The following is a 16,836-nucleotide window of genomic DNA, read 5'->3' as shown; positions in this document are numbered from 1 at the left end:
AGATTGCTTTTGTCAAGATGGCCATTTTTGCAATGTTGATCCTTCCAATCCATGAGCATGGGAGATCTTTCTATCCCCTGAAATCTTCTTCAATTTTCTTTATTGGAGATTTGAAGTTTGTGTCATAAAGATCTTTCACTTGCTTAGTTAGGACACACCAAGAGATTTTAAATGCAACTATTGTAAAGAATGTCTTTTCTCTAATTTCTTTCTCAGAGTATTTATCCTTTGAGTACAGTAAGGCTACTAATGTGTTTAAGTTAATTTTATATCCAGTCACTTTGGTGAAATTGTTTATCAACTGTAAAAGTTCTCCAGTAGAATTTTTGGAATCACTTAAATATACTATCTTATCATCTGAAAATAGTGATATTTTGAATTCTTCCTTTCTAATTTGTATCCTTTTGACTTCTTTTTGCTGTCTATGTGCTCTGGCTAGTACTTCAGTACTATTGAATAGGTAGGTTGAGAATGAGTAGCCTTTTTTAGTTGCTGATTTTTCTGAGATTGCTTTAAGTTTCACACCATTTAGTTTATTTTTTTCTTACAACTTTATTTAAAAGCGAGAGATTCATGTACAGATTTCTAAAAGCATTTTGGCATAACACTATATGAATATATTTTTGACAATACTTAATTCTTTTAGAAATTTGATAGCATGCATTGAAACCCCACTAGTTACCATAAGCATAAAGTACATGAGAACAGAACATAACATAGTGTGTGTATATATTAAACACAATGATCTTTGAACACTAAAAATTGCCACAAGGCTATATTCCTAGCTCTTAGATTTTTAATGATTTAAGATCTAGGTGTACCACACTGTGAGAGAATCCTATACACTTATTTTTTTTTTCCTAAGAATGACTGAGGATTTCACTTTTTGGCCTTTGTTTTTCTTGAGCATCTAGTGAGATTATGATGTGTGTTTCTTTTTTTTTTTTTTTTGAGTTTGTTTATATGGTGGATTACATTAATGTATTTTCATATGTTGAACCATTCCTGCATTCCCAGGATGAAGGCTTCTTGATCATGGTGAGTGATTGTTTTGATGTATTCTTGGATTCAGATTGCAAGAATTTGATTGAATATTTTTGAATATTCATGATGAATATCGGTCTGAAGATCTGTTTGGCTAAGGACACTGTCAAGAAAACAAAACAGAAGACAACAGGTTCAGAAAGATCTTTACCAATCCTATATCTGATAGAGGGATAATATACAATATAAACAAAGAACTCAAGAAATTAAACTCCAAAGAACAAAACAATAAATTAAAAAAATGTTGTACTGAGCTAAACAAAGAATTCTCAACAGAGGAATACTGAATGGCAAAAAAGCACCTAAAGAAGTGCTCAACATCCCTAGATATCAGGGAAATGCAAATTAAAACAACCCTGAGCTTTCACCTCACACCAGGCAGAAAGGCTAAGATCAAAAATTCAGATGACAGCAGATCCTGGAAAGGATGGAAGGAAAAAGAAATAGTCCTCCACTCTTGGTTGGGTTGTAAGCTAGTACAACCACTCTGAAAATCAGTCTGGTGGTTCCACAGACATAGTGCTTCCTGAAGACCCAGTTATTCCACTCTGGGACATTAACCCAAAGATGCTCCAGCATATAACAAGGACACATGCTACCCAGTGTTCTTCTCATTTCAGCCTTATTTATAATAGCCAGAAGCTAGAATGGAACCAGATGTCTTTCAACAAATGAATGGATACAGAAAGGGTGGTACATTTACACTATGGAGAATTACTCAGCTATTAGAAACAATTCCTAGGCAAATGGATGAAACTAGAGACTATGATACTTAGTGAGGTAACCCAGTCACAAAAGAACACACATTGTATGCATTCACTGATAAGCAGATACTAGCCCCCAGAAAGACCTGAATACCCAAGAAACAATTCACAGACTATAAAGCTCAAAAAGAAGGAAGGCCAAAATGTGGATGCCCCAGCCCTTCTTGGAAAGGAGAACAAAATACTCATGGGACAAAATACAAGGTCAAATAGAGGAACATGGTTTGAAGAAAACATCATTCAGAGGCTGCTTCACCTGGGGATTTACCCCTTATGCAGCCACCAAACCCAAACACTGTGTGTGATTCCAAGAAGTACTTACTGGCAGGAACCAGATAAAGATGCCTCAACATGGGCTGTGCCAAAGTCATACAGATACAGCTGAGCAGGTTTGCAGCTAACCACCAGACTAAACACACAGACCCAAAAAAGGTGCTAAAGAAAAGGCTTATGACCTGAAAAGGATCGCAACCCCATGGGAAGAACAAACATATCAACCAACCAAACCCTCCAGAACTCTCACGGACTAAAACATTAACAATTGAGCACACATGGGGAGATCCATGGCTTTAGATGCATATGAAGCTGAAGATAGCAGTGTCTTCATCAGTGTGAGAAGAGGCCTTTGGTCCAGGGAGGGCACGTTTTCCCAAGGTAAGGGAATGCCAAGGCAATGAGGTGGAGAGTGTGATTGTCTTCATGAAGACAAGTGGAGGAGGAGGGTGATGGGAAATGGGTAGGGGAAGGGGATAACATTTCAAATGTAAATACAGAGAGTATCTAATTTTAAAAAAAGAAAAAGAAAAAACATCTTATATTTATATTGTTGTGATGGCATCCTAGTAATGTATGAAAGCGCAGAAAATCTAGGAAGCTGACGGATTGGTGAAGTAGAAGAAAAGAAGCAAGGAGTCTGTTCAAATAGAATTGCATGCTGAACATAAAAAAACAAACAAACAAACAAAAAAAAAAAAAAAAAAAACAGGAGGAAAATTACCAAATTGCAAACACTACCAAGACTTACGGCAATTGTTTATTTGCAAATTGTGATTACTTTCTACACACATCTCTGAATGTTAAACTTATATCTGTGTTTTGTTGGTTCTGTAATAGATAAAAACTCTAACCCAAGAATGTGCTTGCACTTCTGATAAACACAATGCAGGGTGTTAAACATGAAACATCCCTGGTTTAAGATGCAAAGGAGAAAATTGACAACTTTCTAACTTTTCTTTTGTTAACCTTTACACACATCAAGCTTGAAGAACTGTCATAGTCCAGAACTCGTGTGAACATTTTGTTCATAGTAATAAGCAGAAACATGTCTTCCCATGCTAAGTATAGCCTCTGCTCATCCGCATGTATGTAAATATTATATGTAGTTGAAAGAATGACTAGAACGTGGTAGGTCTGTTTACACATCCTTGAGATGAATATTTAATTAATAAAAAATCTTCCATTCTAAAATACTTAACTTTCAGTATAATAATCATGTTTTAAAAGAACCTTACTATTATTGCAGATTTCGCAAGTGACAAGAGAAAGTTAAGATTGTTCTCTAGCTGATACCAGGTTTTAAACAATGTTTTAAATGTGTCTTCTTATTTTTTTTGACATTTTATTTATTGATTTATTTATTGATTTATTTATTTATTTATTTATTTATTTATTTATTTGCAGAGATCTTGCTCAGTTCTGAGGAGAAGGGTGATTAATTGTCCTTGAAACAAAAGGCACCACCCTTTTTCTTTGTTTCATAAGTTCATTTTTAGATTAATGTTCATCTGGACATCAGCATACTGAACAAACCAGCTGAAATGTAAAAGTAAAGATCTTTGGATACATCTGACTCATAATTGCCTCCCACCAATAGCAGTAGGCTTTCTTCATGTGTTTATGTGTATGTGCACTGTATGTGTGTGACTTCACAGCTACAGATGTTGATGAGCTGGCCAGTGCATGCACATTTAAAGACCTACCGCTTATATGTCTCCCCTTGTCACTTTTCCAATTTAGTTTTACATTGTCTCTCACCAAATCTAGAACTGAATGTCTAGCCAGTGAGAACCTAGGACTCATTGGTTCCCAACTTCCCCAGTACCAAGCATTGGGTTGCAAATATATGCTCCAATGCCTAGCTTGTACTTTGGAAACTCCTGTTCATGTGCTTGCATATTAAACAGTTTTACCTCTAGACCATCTTCTCAGTCAAAGTTATATACTATCTAAATAGTTTGTTTTTGTTTAAAAAAATCCCTGCATATTTTTATTTAGTGTAAAATTATTGAATAATTTTCAGAAAAGAACATTTGGAGAGCATTGCAATGCATTGTAGATAATGATTTACCCCATGAACTAACACTCCTTTTTGTTGTCATCCTATTATCTTTAGAAAGTAAAAGACTGATATAATTCTTGTCATCCTTTATATTGGTTTTTCAGTCTTTATTTTACTGTGATGCTAAAATTAGATTCAAGCCATTGTAATTATGCCATAATTACCATGATCATATTTTTCTGTCATTGAAAATTAGCACTGAGTTTGATTTTTCTCCAAAACTACAACAGCTGCTCTCTTTCTGTAGCTCTATAGATTAATACCAGAGCAAGCAGAAATGTACAAGCTATCTTCCTGAGCTGGCAAGGGGTGTGCCGAACCCACTGTTTCATTGAAGTTAATTGTTTCTCAAAATTATCATTTTTATTGGTAATTTTATTGCAGAGGACCTACATTTTCTCTAATTACACTGCAAGCTGTTGTATTCTTACCATTCAGAAAGGAAACTTATGTAAACGGGAAAAAACACCCTGAACACTTTTACTTACAAATAAGATAAACTAAAAAAATTAAAGAAAAAAAGAAGTAACTTTTTGAGGTCATTCAGCAAACTAGAAACTCAAGATCTAGATACTTTTGTCCACAAATTCTTGTTCTTATATCAACCTGACCTAATCAAGCTTAAGTCTCATGAGGAAAGATTGTAATGCCAGTTTTAGTTGGTCACCTTGCTGCTTCATCTCAGCAGAAGATAAGAAGACATATGGTAAACAGGTTGATACTTGTTAGAGCTGAGGAGCCGAGAGTGCCATTTGAGTTTGGACGATCGGAGATGAATGCTAATGTAGACTTGGGAGCACAGCTGCCAACTCAAAGTTCTGGATCTGGACCTGGGTTTTCACAGCCTGGCAGCTTTTCCATCCCATGCCACCAGGGCCAGCTCTCCCATTTTACCCACATTAAGGGAAAGACCATCTCTCCTTCTTGTATCAATTCACAAGGGATGGGACTGGTTCTCCATTGCTCATATCATATGGACCAGATTTCACACACCCACACCACCAGAGCCAGCTGACCAGCAATGTTCTCCATAAAGGTCAGGTCAGCTCCCTGCTCCAATGCTTCAAAGCTGGTTCACCTATATCCAAGCCACCAGGGTCATCTCTACCACACTCCCCAGGCAAAGTGCCAAGAGGCATATTTCTTAATTGGTCTTATCAGGATCCTTGTGGCTAGGGTTTAGGCACAAAAATCTCCTATTATATGTGAGAGCTGGACTAAGTCGCTTACAAATTAACTACAGTTTGATCTCATACCTTTTTGTGTCCTTGCCAGTCAGAAAGCAAGATTAGTAGTCTCCAGTTTTGATAAGTTATAAAGAAAAGTAGAAAAGCAATACTGCATAGACTTAAGGCAGTATATAATTAAAATTCAACATGAGGGAGCACCTTCATGGAAGCAAGTTGAAAAGGAGGAGGGAGAGGAGTGTGGGGGGAGGTTATAACATTTGAAATGTAAATACAGAGAATATAAAATAAAATTGAAAATAAAATTCAACATGCCACAGGGAATGGCGTTTCTGTTACCAACGCCCATAACATTTCGTAGACACAGTAACCAGATTCTTATGTTGATATTATTTCCTTTTACTGTATTAAAGTATAGATACTTCACCTGATTAATGTTTTTATTTAGCTGTTGCTAATTTGTGTGTATATATGTCTCTTTGCACTTTTCTCAATGAATGCCTTTAGTTGGGAATTCCTAGTAGGCACAGTGAGCTACACTGGTTTTGACTACAGTAAGCCTGGACTGCTAGGTAGGAAATATATTGGAGTTGGGTATAATGAAATCCTCTAGTTATTGAATTAGGTTTTCTTTCTTTTTTTATAGGACAGTAGCAATCACACATAAGCACACACACACATGCACACACACACACACACACACACACACACACACACACACACACACACACAAGAATGCTTCGTCAGATTTTCTATCAAAGCCTCATAGTATTTATCACTGATAGTTTGCAGACAGCCAGTTAAAGGTGAAAACTCTTCACAAGTTTAAATATTAGGAAGTGAAACATTTACATAATTTTAAAAGTTATGATTCTTGATCCCCAGTCTTTATAGCTTTTGGAGCAATGAAGAGAAGTGCCGGAAGGTTTATAGTGTTCACTTTGGGGAGAACACACTGACAGCCATTCTACACAGTAATGTCATTATTCACTTCTTAATGAAATCTTTAACAGAAACATTAATGCATTTTCTTACAAGGAAATACCCATGTCAACCATAAAAGTAAAGTCAAATTAAGCAGTAATAATCTTTCATCTCAACTGAATAATTATAGTATAAAGAGATCTATTTAGTGTTATTCTCAGGTTCAAAGATTTGGGATATGCCATCACAGGTCTTGGTTAAAGGAGTTTGGGAAATGATGACACAGACTATGGTACATAGTATTGCAAATTAGTGGCAATCAATGTATAGAAGGTCTCAGTGAATTTTGAAGCTAGAGCAAATATAATTTACTATTTGATCAAAGGTGTGTTATAATAGAAATATTCAAGTTTTGTCCTAGGCAATTAAATAAGTGAATAGCACTTAGGAACTAGATAAATATGATGCCAGTTCAAAACACTGAAGAATTAGCTTATTCTTCTACAAAAGACTATATTCTAGTAGCAACTTGGGATTGTATTTGTATGTGCATGTACATGGACCTTTGTATAAGTTTGTGTTGGAGTGTAAGGGATCATGTTCAGATAAGTCCTGGAGATAATCTTGGAGGAATTCATCTTAGTGTCCTTGAATATGTTTCTTACCTGTTTGTAGTGTAAAACTATTTTTCTGCACCAGGCTAATTCTAACATAGAAAATGAACTACTTCATGACTCACCACATGCTTACAGAGACCTGAAAGATCTTGAAAGTGTGAAATAACAGTGGTATGGAGCAAGAGGTTTAAAAGAGAATTGTTTAAGCTGCTCAATTCCAAAAGACACATTTGTTATTTCAACAATACTGCTATCTCTTCAGTGTTGGTTCAATAGGAGAATTTATATTTTTATTGAAATTTCATCTGAGTCCTGGTGTGAAGGGGCTCCGACTAGCCAGGGAGCAGAGAGATCTCTGCCGAGCACATGGAAAGTGCACCCCTGCCCTGGTTGATTCAGGGACCAGGAACCAGCATTGGGCCCTCTGTTCCCAGCTGGCAGCTTTTGGGTGCAGAACAGGCACTAGGACCATCCACCACCAGGAACAGCGAAATTCCAAGGACACAGGCCAGGTACAAGGGAAAGGCAAGAACCAATCACTGACAACAAGATGGCAAGAGGAAAGGGAAAGAATGTACCACAGGAAAACCAAGACAACATGGCAACAATAGAACCCAGCTCTCCCATCACAGCAAACAGCAGAATGCCAAACAATCCAGAAAAAGAAGACTCAGATCCAAAATCCTACCTGAAGATGATGATAGAGATCCTTAAACAAGAAGAGGAGGAAAAGCATAAAGAACTAGAAGCTTTTAAAGAAGAAACAAGAAAAACACTCAAAGAACTCAAAGAAGTAGAAGAAAACAGAACCAAAGAGATGAAGGAATGGAGAAAGGAATTTAAAACAGAAATGAACACAAAAAAGAAAACACTAAAAGAGACAACCCTAGAGGTAGAAATCCTAAAAAAGAAATCAGGAATCACAGATGCAAGCATTTCCAACAGACTACAAGAGATGGAAGAGAGAATCTTGGAGGTCGAAGACCACATTGAAAACATAGACAAAACAGTCAGAGAAGATGTAAAAACCAAAAAGCTCCTAACCCAAAATGTCCAGGCGATCCAGGACACAATGAGAAGACGAAAGCTAAGGATAATAGGAATAGCAGAGGGTGAAGAATATCAACTAAGAGGCACAGTAACTATCTTCAACAAAATTGTAGAAGAAAACTTTCCTACCCTTAAGAATGAGATGACCATGAACATAAAAGTAGCCTGCAGAACTGCAAATAGGTTGGACCAAAAAAGAAATTTCTCCTGACACATAATAGTCAAAACACCAAGTGCCCAAAGAAAAGAAAGAATACTAAAAGCAGTAAGGGAAAAAGGTCATGTAACATATAAAGGCAGACCAATCAGAATCACACCTGACTTCTCAAAAGAGACTATGAAAGCTAAAAGAGACTGGACAGACATCATGCAGACCCTAAGAGAACACAAGTGCCAGGCCAAGCAGCTATACCCATCAAAACTATCAATCACCATAGCTGGAGAGACGAAGACATTCCAAGACACAACTAAATTTACACAACATCTGACCACAAACCCAGCACTACAAGGAATTATAGGTGGAAAACCCAATACAATGAGGGGAACTACATCCTAGTAAAAACAAGAAAACTCCTAAGCAAGGAAACCAAAAGAATAAAGACACACAGGCAAAATTCAACCTAAAAACAATAATAGCAGGAAACAGAAACCACTATTCCTTGATATCTATTAACATAAATGGACTCAACTCCCCAATAAAAAGATACAGGCTATCAGACTAGATACATAAACAAAACCCAGCAATTTTCTCCATACAAGAAACTCATCTCAGAGACAAAGACAGACAATATTTCAGAGTAAAAGGTTGGGAAAAAAACTTCCAAGCAAACAGTCACAAAAAGCAAGCTGGAGTGGCTATTCTAATATGGAATTAAGTAAATTTCCAACCAAAGTTATCAAAAAAAAAAGATAAGGAAGGACACTTTTTACACATTACAAGGGAAATCAGTCAGGAGTAACTCTCAATCCTTAACATATATGCTCCAAATAGAAAAGCACCCATTATCATAAAAGAAACCCTACTAAAGATCAAAAAATACATTTTACCCCACACAGTAATAGTGGGAGACTTTAATACCCCACTCTCACAAATGGGCAGATCATGGAAACAGAAACTGAACAAGGACACTGTAAAACTAGCAAAGACTATGAACCAACTGGAATTAATAAATATCTACCGTAAATATCATAAAACAAAAGAATACACCTACTTCTCAGCACCTCACAGCACCTTCTCGAAAATTGACCACATAATTGGACACAGAACCAGCTTCAATAGTTATAAGAAGATTGAAATACTCCCATGCATCCTTTCATATCACCATGGTCTAAGGCTGGTCTTTATTAACAACAAAAACAACAAAAAGCCCATATACACATGGAAACTAAACAATACTCTATTAAAAGATAGCAGGGTAAAAGAGGAAATAAAGAAATTAAGCATTTTCTAGAATTCAATAAAAATGAAAACATGACATATCCAAAACTATGGGATGCAATGAAAGTAGTACTGAGAGGAAAACTCATAGCTCTGAATGCTTCCAAAACTAAATTTGAGATAGCATACACTAGCAGCCTGACAGCATAGTTGAAAGCTCTAGAACAAAAGGAAGCAGATACACCCAAGAGGAGTAGACAGCAAGAAATAATCAAACTTAGGGCAGAAATAGACAAAACAGAAACAGAAAGAACCATTCAAGAAATCAACAAAACCAAGAGCTGGTTTTTTGAAAAAATTAACAAGATTCATAAACCCTTAGCCAGACTAACTAGATGGCAAAGAGAGAGTATCAAAATTAACAAAATCAGAAAGGTAAATGAAGAAATAACAACTAAAACTGAGGAAATTCAAGAAATCATCAGATCCTACTCCAAAAGCCTATATTCAACAAAGCTGGAAAATCTGGAGGAAATGGATGAAATCCTAGATGGATACAAGATACTAAAGTTAACCAGGATCAGGTAAACCCTCTAAATTATCCCATAACAACTAGAGAAATAGAAGCAGTCATCAAAAGCCTTCCAACTAAACAAAGCCAAGGTACAGATGGGTTCAGTGAAGAATTTTATCAGGCATTTATTGACAACATAATACCAATACTCTCCAAACTATTCCACAAGATAGAATCAGATGGAATACTACGTAACTCATTTTTGAGACTACAATACCCCTTGTTCCTAAACAAAACGAAGACCCTATAAGGATAGAGAACTTCAAACCAATCTCACTTATGAACATTCATGAAAAAATACTCAACAAAATACTTGCTAACCAAATCCAATAGCACATCAAAGCGATCATTAACAATGATCAAGTAGGCTTCAACACTGGGATGCAGAGATGGTTTAATATACAGAAATCCATCAATGTAATCCACCATATAAACAAACTCAATGAAAAAAACACATGGTCATTTCACTAGATGCTGAGAAAGCATTTGACAAAATTCAACACCCCTTCATGTTAAAAGTCTTAGAGAGAACTGGAATCCAAGGCACATACCTAAACCTAATAAAAGCAATATATAGCAAATCAACAGCCAACATCAAACTTAACGGTGGGAAACTTGAAGCAATCCCACTTAAATCAGAAACTCCACAAGGCTGCCCACTCTCCCCTACCTATTCAACATAGTACTGGAAGTCCTGGCTGGAGTGATTAGACAGCAAAAGGAAATCAAAGGGATACAAATTGGAAAGGAAGAAGTAAAAACATCACTATTTGCAGATGACATGATAGTGTACTTAAGCAACCCCACAGATTCCATCAGAGAACTCCTACAGCTGATATACAAGTTAAGCGATGTGGCTGGATATAAAATTAACTCAAACAAATCAATAGCCTTCCTATATTCAAAGGACAAACATGTGGAGAATAAAATTAGGTAAAAGATACCCTTGACAATAGTCACAAAAACTATGAAATACTTTGGTGTGACTCTAACTAAGCAAGTGAAAGACCTGTATGACAAGAACTTCAAACCTAAAGAAGGAAATCAGGAAGATCTCAGAAAATGGAAGGATATCCCATGCTCATAGATTGGAAGGATCAACATTTAAAAAATGGCCATCTTACCAAAAGCAATCTACAGATTAATTGTAATCCCCATTAAATTCCAAACCAATTCTTCATTGAGTTGGAAAGAGCAATGCGCAATTTCATCTGGAATAACAAAAGACCTAGAACAGCAAAATCCATCCTCAACAACAAGAAAGCATCTGTGTGAAGCACCATCCCTGATCTCAAGCTATATTACAAGGCAATTGTGCTAAAAACTGAATGGTACTTGTATAGAAATAGGCACATGGATCAATGGACTAGAATAGAAGATCCAGAATTGAGCCCTCACATATATGGTCACCTGATTTTTGATGAAGGAGCTGTAAGCATTCAATGGAAAAAGGACAGCCTATTCAACAAATGCTGTTGGCCCACCTGGCACTCAGCATGCAGAAGAATGAAAATAGACCCTTTCTTATCTCCTTGTACAAAGCTCAAGTGTAAGTGGATCAAATATCTCCACATTAAACCAGGTACACTGAAACTATTAGATGAGAAAGTAGGGAAAACCTTAGAACTCATAGGCACAGGAGAAAATTTCCTGAACAAAACAGCAATGACTCATGCTCTAGGGTCAAAGATTGAAAAATGGGACTTAATGAGATTGCAAAGGTTTGTAAGGCTAAGGACACTGTCAAGAAAACAAAACGGCAGCCAACAGAGTGGGAAATGGTCTTTACCAACCCCACATCAGGTAGAGTCCTAATATCCAAGGTATACAAAAAACTCAAAAAACTAGACACCAGAGAATCAAACAAAATCCATCAACAAAAAATAAGGTACAGAGCTAAACAAAAAGTTCTTGATTGGGGAATATGGAATGGCTGAGAAACATCTAAGGAAGTGCTTTACATCCATAGCCATCAGGGAAATGCAAATCAAAATATCTCTGAGACTCCACCTCACACCAATCAGATTGGCCAAGATCAAAAACTCAGATGACAGCAGATGCTGGCGAGGATGTGGAGAAAGAGGAATACTTCTCCACTCTTGGTGGTTTTGTAAACTGATACAACCACTCTGGAAATCAGTCTGGCGATTTTTTCAGAAAATTGGACATAGTACTACCTGAAGATCCAGCTATTCCACTTCTGGGCATATACACCAGAGACACTCCAATATACAACATAGAAGCATGCACCACAATGTTCATAGTAGCTCTATTTATAATAGCCAGAAGCTAGAAAGAACCCAAATGTCCTTCAGTAGATGGATGGATACAAAAATTGTGGTACATTTACACAATGGAGTACTACTCAGCTATCAGAAACAATGACTTAATGAAATTCCTGAGAAAATGGTTGCATCTAGAGAATGTTATCCTGAGTGAGATAACCCAATCACAAAAGAACAGACATAATATGAAGTCACTGATAATGGGATACTAACCCCAGAAAGCTCTGAACACCCCAGAAACAACTCACAGACTGTGTGAAGTGCAAGAAAAAAGAAAAGAAAAAACCATTATGCTCAATCTTTGCACACCAAGAAAACATTGACTAATTCCGGGTTAAGTCCTGTTTTGCATGTACATTACGCTCACTGTAACTATAAAGACTTTAATGTACACTATCAAACCTTTGGGGAAAAAAACCAACCAAGCACTGACAAAAATCTATTCGTATACTTTTATGCAAAAATACTTAAAATTTTTTCATTTATCTTTCTTTTTTATTATAAAGTTTTTCAAAAAAAAAAAAAAGAAGAAGAAGAAGAAGACAAGGTTTCCGTACAAAAATCATCCATCAACCAAATCTTCTAAGATACTGTTCAAGGTCCTAGTAGATGTAGAAATGTGTGCAGTGGGGATGTTAGAAACTAAGTGATTTAGCATGGTGCTATAAACCTTAATTCCAGTGTGAGGAAGGGTGGTCCAGAAAGATTGCAAGCTGAGGGAAGTGAGCGAAGACTAAGGTTCATTTCTTATTCAGGTCCTGGCAATTCATAGCAAAGCCCTGTCTCAAAAGAAACAAACAAAAACAGTATTCTCCCAATATCAATTCAAAATATCTACCCCAAAACATCCTTATTTGTTGTTGAATATTCTTTAACAATAATTTTGTATTATAATAAAATCTTCATGCATTACATGCAGAAAAAAGTCACTACATTAAATAAAACTCAAAAGTATTTGTAAAAAAGAAAAAAGAAATTTCATCCTTTTAGAATTTAATGTAATATGTTTTAGATAAAGCAAGTATCTTTAGTAAAAAGGGACTTTAGTGTTAAAGTGCACACCAACTAATCATACATTTACAAAAAAACAGAATAGATATGTTAGGGACACACACACACACACACACACACACACAAAGCATACCATAAAAGTTAAAAAAAAAAAAAAAAAACAGGAAACTGACCTGGAAAAGTTTACTGGTAATTCCATTAGAAAGAGATGTTAAAATAATATCAAGCTTACCACACTGATGCAATTCACAAAGATGATGTGTCTATTAAACACTAACGAAATTAATTCTTCAGCATTTTTGCTAAAGTCAAAAGTTTTAAACTAAGTGCACTAATTATGCACAAGTAAATAATATATTGACAAACAGAGTTAAACTAAAGACAAGAGACCAAAAAAGTAGATTAAAAGTAGATTGAAACTCAACAAAATGTAAATATACAGGCAAAAGTGTTTAAAAAATAAATGTATAGCACCCTCTCAGAGTGTGGTACACCTGGACCTCAAATCATTAGTAATCCAAGAGCTAAGATAATAGCCTTGTGGCAATTTTTGATATTCACAGATCATTATGCTTAATCTATATCCAACAAGAAATCTGTTTCCATGCTACATTCTGTCCTACATATACTTTATTCTTATGGAAACTAGTTGGATTTCTATGCATGCTATCAAACCTCTAAAAGAATTACGTACTGACAAAAATATTCATATAATGTTATACAAAAATGCCTTAAAAATCTGCAAATGTATCCCTCTTTTTTTTTAATACAGCGGTAAGGAAAACAAAGTGGTGGTGGTTAAATGGCAGAGATAAAAATGCATGTCAATTAAGTTTGAAAGAAAAGCAAATAGATGTAGTAGATCGAGAAAATGATCAAGTAACTTATAAACAATACTGTGTAGTCCAAGCTGGACTCCAACATTTTAAGTAGAATAAGTCTGGCCTCAAACTCTCATGGAATGTTATCGCTTTACTTAACTTCCTGAGGTCTAGGGCCTATACCATCATACCTAGCAAAGATTTACTGATTAACACCATGTACACACACGTCCAAAAATGTCAAATAATCAGAAAAGGTATCAGAGTGTGAGTTTCTGTTCACAAGTGAATGTTGATCTGTTTTCTGTACTCAGTTCATGACACCCAAAATGAGAAATGCAAATTACTAATAAGAAAAGAGCGTAATAATATCTCATCCTTTTTCCCAGAAAAGATGTAAAAATATGCATGCAAAATATGAAAAGAATAGAGTCATCATCCAGTTAACTGAGAGGAAAGCACAGAAGCTTAACTCAAAAGAAATAAAATTACTCTTAGTGTGGTTGCAACTAAGGTTTCTTCTGGTCCTGCACATACCTCTCACTCTTGTGGCCTTTCGCTATTGTGCAGTAAGAGAACAGGACTTTGTGTCCCCAAGTAAGTTGTCAGGTACATCACTGTAATGAAAAAAGAGCTTCAGTCTGAAGAGTCATTCTCCAGCAACTGGAGAAAAGACATAATGACATGAGAACAGGGATTCAGACAGAACATTCAGAGTGTTTTCTAATAGGTAGACATACAGTGACAAAGTTAGTCAGGACATTTTTCCCAGCTTAGCCTGAATTCACATATCACAGATTCATGGAAGTTGACATCAGTTGACAGGCATTATTATGGTGAAACAGCTTCATGATTCTCTCTCTCATGCATCTGAGATTCTGCTGCTCTACTTTTCTGGCAGTGGTAAACACTGTGTTCTCGGAACATAATTTTACCAGTGATAATTGCTTTAGGGAGCTGGAGATTTGCTTGCTTTCCAAAATTTCTGTGTGTGGGCCAGCAAACATCTGCATGTATGATGGTGGAGGTTACCTGCCATATTTTCCTTAGAAAAATGTGTATATTGTATTAACTATTTAGGTTTTTTGCAAATTAGTGCAGAAACTTCTACTTCCACAAAATGTTGCAAACATGTTTCTTAATAGTTGTGCTTAAGACAGCAGAGATCTTTTAGATTACATACAAAACAAGTCCAAGAAGGCTAAAATGAAAAGATGTATCTGCTAACAGCATTGCATTGTGAAGAATAATAAAAATCCACCAGACAGAAAATGCCAATGGATATAGGACTCTTTGACTAAGAATCTCATCAAACGTTTCCAAATAATGGGGAAACAACAGGCTTACCCAAACTCAAACCATTTGGTTAATAATGATTCAATCAGGGAGCCTTAACTTTGTTGGAAATTGTGCCTGTAAAAGCTGAGTTACAAAATATACTAAACAAATACTGAACACTATTTCATGTGAATGTAAAAATTTTCCAAGGACATAACTGTGTGATGTCAAAGAGGGTCTGTCAGAGAGGATTAACTCCTGTTCAAGTGTAACAAGTCTTCCTTTGTGCTGCCCATCCGATGTCATCCAATATTTATACCTCAGAAGTTCCCAATGTAGTATCAACAGAGGTCAGATGGGAAAGCTAGACTTCTGTCTTCTGAAATTAATGAAGCAGTGACCCTCTATCTCTCTACAGAAATATCCAATTAAATAATAGTGCAATAAGAGATCTGTCATTATACCAGTAAACAACAAACAAACAAAAACTAGGGAGATCTAAATTAGTACAATGGAGTATTGGATTCTTGCACGGAGAAAACAATATTTCAGAAAATCCAGCGAGTATTTAAAACAGCCATGATTAAAACATGAACAAAGTTTCAGAAGAGATTACAAACATACTTGGCAAAAATGAAAAGATTGAAACACTCAGCAAAGCATTAGAAAAGCTCATCTAGGAAACAAGCAACACCAATAAGGAAGAAATTAGAAGATCACTACTTAAAAATTTAATAACTGAGCTTAAAAGCTCAGTAGGTAAGCCTAGAAAGAAAATGAAAAATAAGATGGAAAAATGAAAAAAAAATGCACTTAGTTGTCTGATCAGAGACAAACAAGCATGTAAATAATAAACATGATAAAGCCAGAGGAGAACTTACAAAGGAGAACCATAATACTATGTGGTTGATAAAAGTGAAGAAGATGAGGGTGTCTTGAATCACATAAATAATGACTGGCAACATTTCAAATATGTCAAGAAACATCAAATCAGGTATTTCAGGGTACTCAGTGAACCCTACACAAGATTACCCCACCAAATACATGTCAAATTCATAAAATTATGACAATAAATACAAAGGCAAACCATATAATATTGAGAAAGAAGCAAGAAATTATTACCGAGTTGGTAACAGTTTCTGATCGGAAGCCACTGATCATTTGAAATGATACAGAATGCTCTGGTGCAAAAGAAAAGAAATCGAGAGGGATTGTGCTCAGCATGACTGACCTAAGAATATACATCAAAAGCTGTAAATGTTGCAGGGAAACCACATTACTTGTGTATCACTCACATACAGTGGAACATACATGTGGAACAGAGTGTATCATGAACAGATGAGTGCCATCAACAGAAAAAAGCTTGGGATTCTCTTTTAAAAACCTGAATATCTGTGCCCTTTATCACACAGGTATGATATTGGTGAGCATTTGTATCACATGAGTGAGTACATATATGTATTTAAAAACCATACATATCTCAACCCTGAACATCTGTGCTCCAAATAAACAAACAATCACACTCATAAAAGAAACCCTACTAAAACTCAAAGCATATAATGTAC

Source organism: Micromys minutus (genome assembly GCF_963924665.1).
Source record: "Micromys minutus genome assembly, chromosome: 27".
In the NCBI taxonomy this organism is placed as follows: domain Eukaryota; kingdom Metazoa; phylum Chordata; class Mammalia; order Rodentia; family Muridae; genus Micromys; species Micromys minutus.
The sequence above is the reverse complement of the archived record's forward strand: the minus strand, read 5'-3'. Positions refer to the sequence as shown.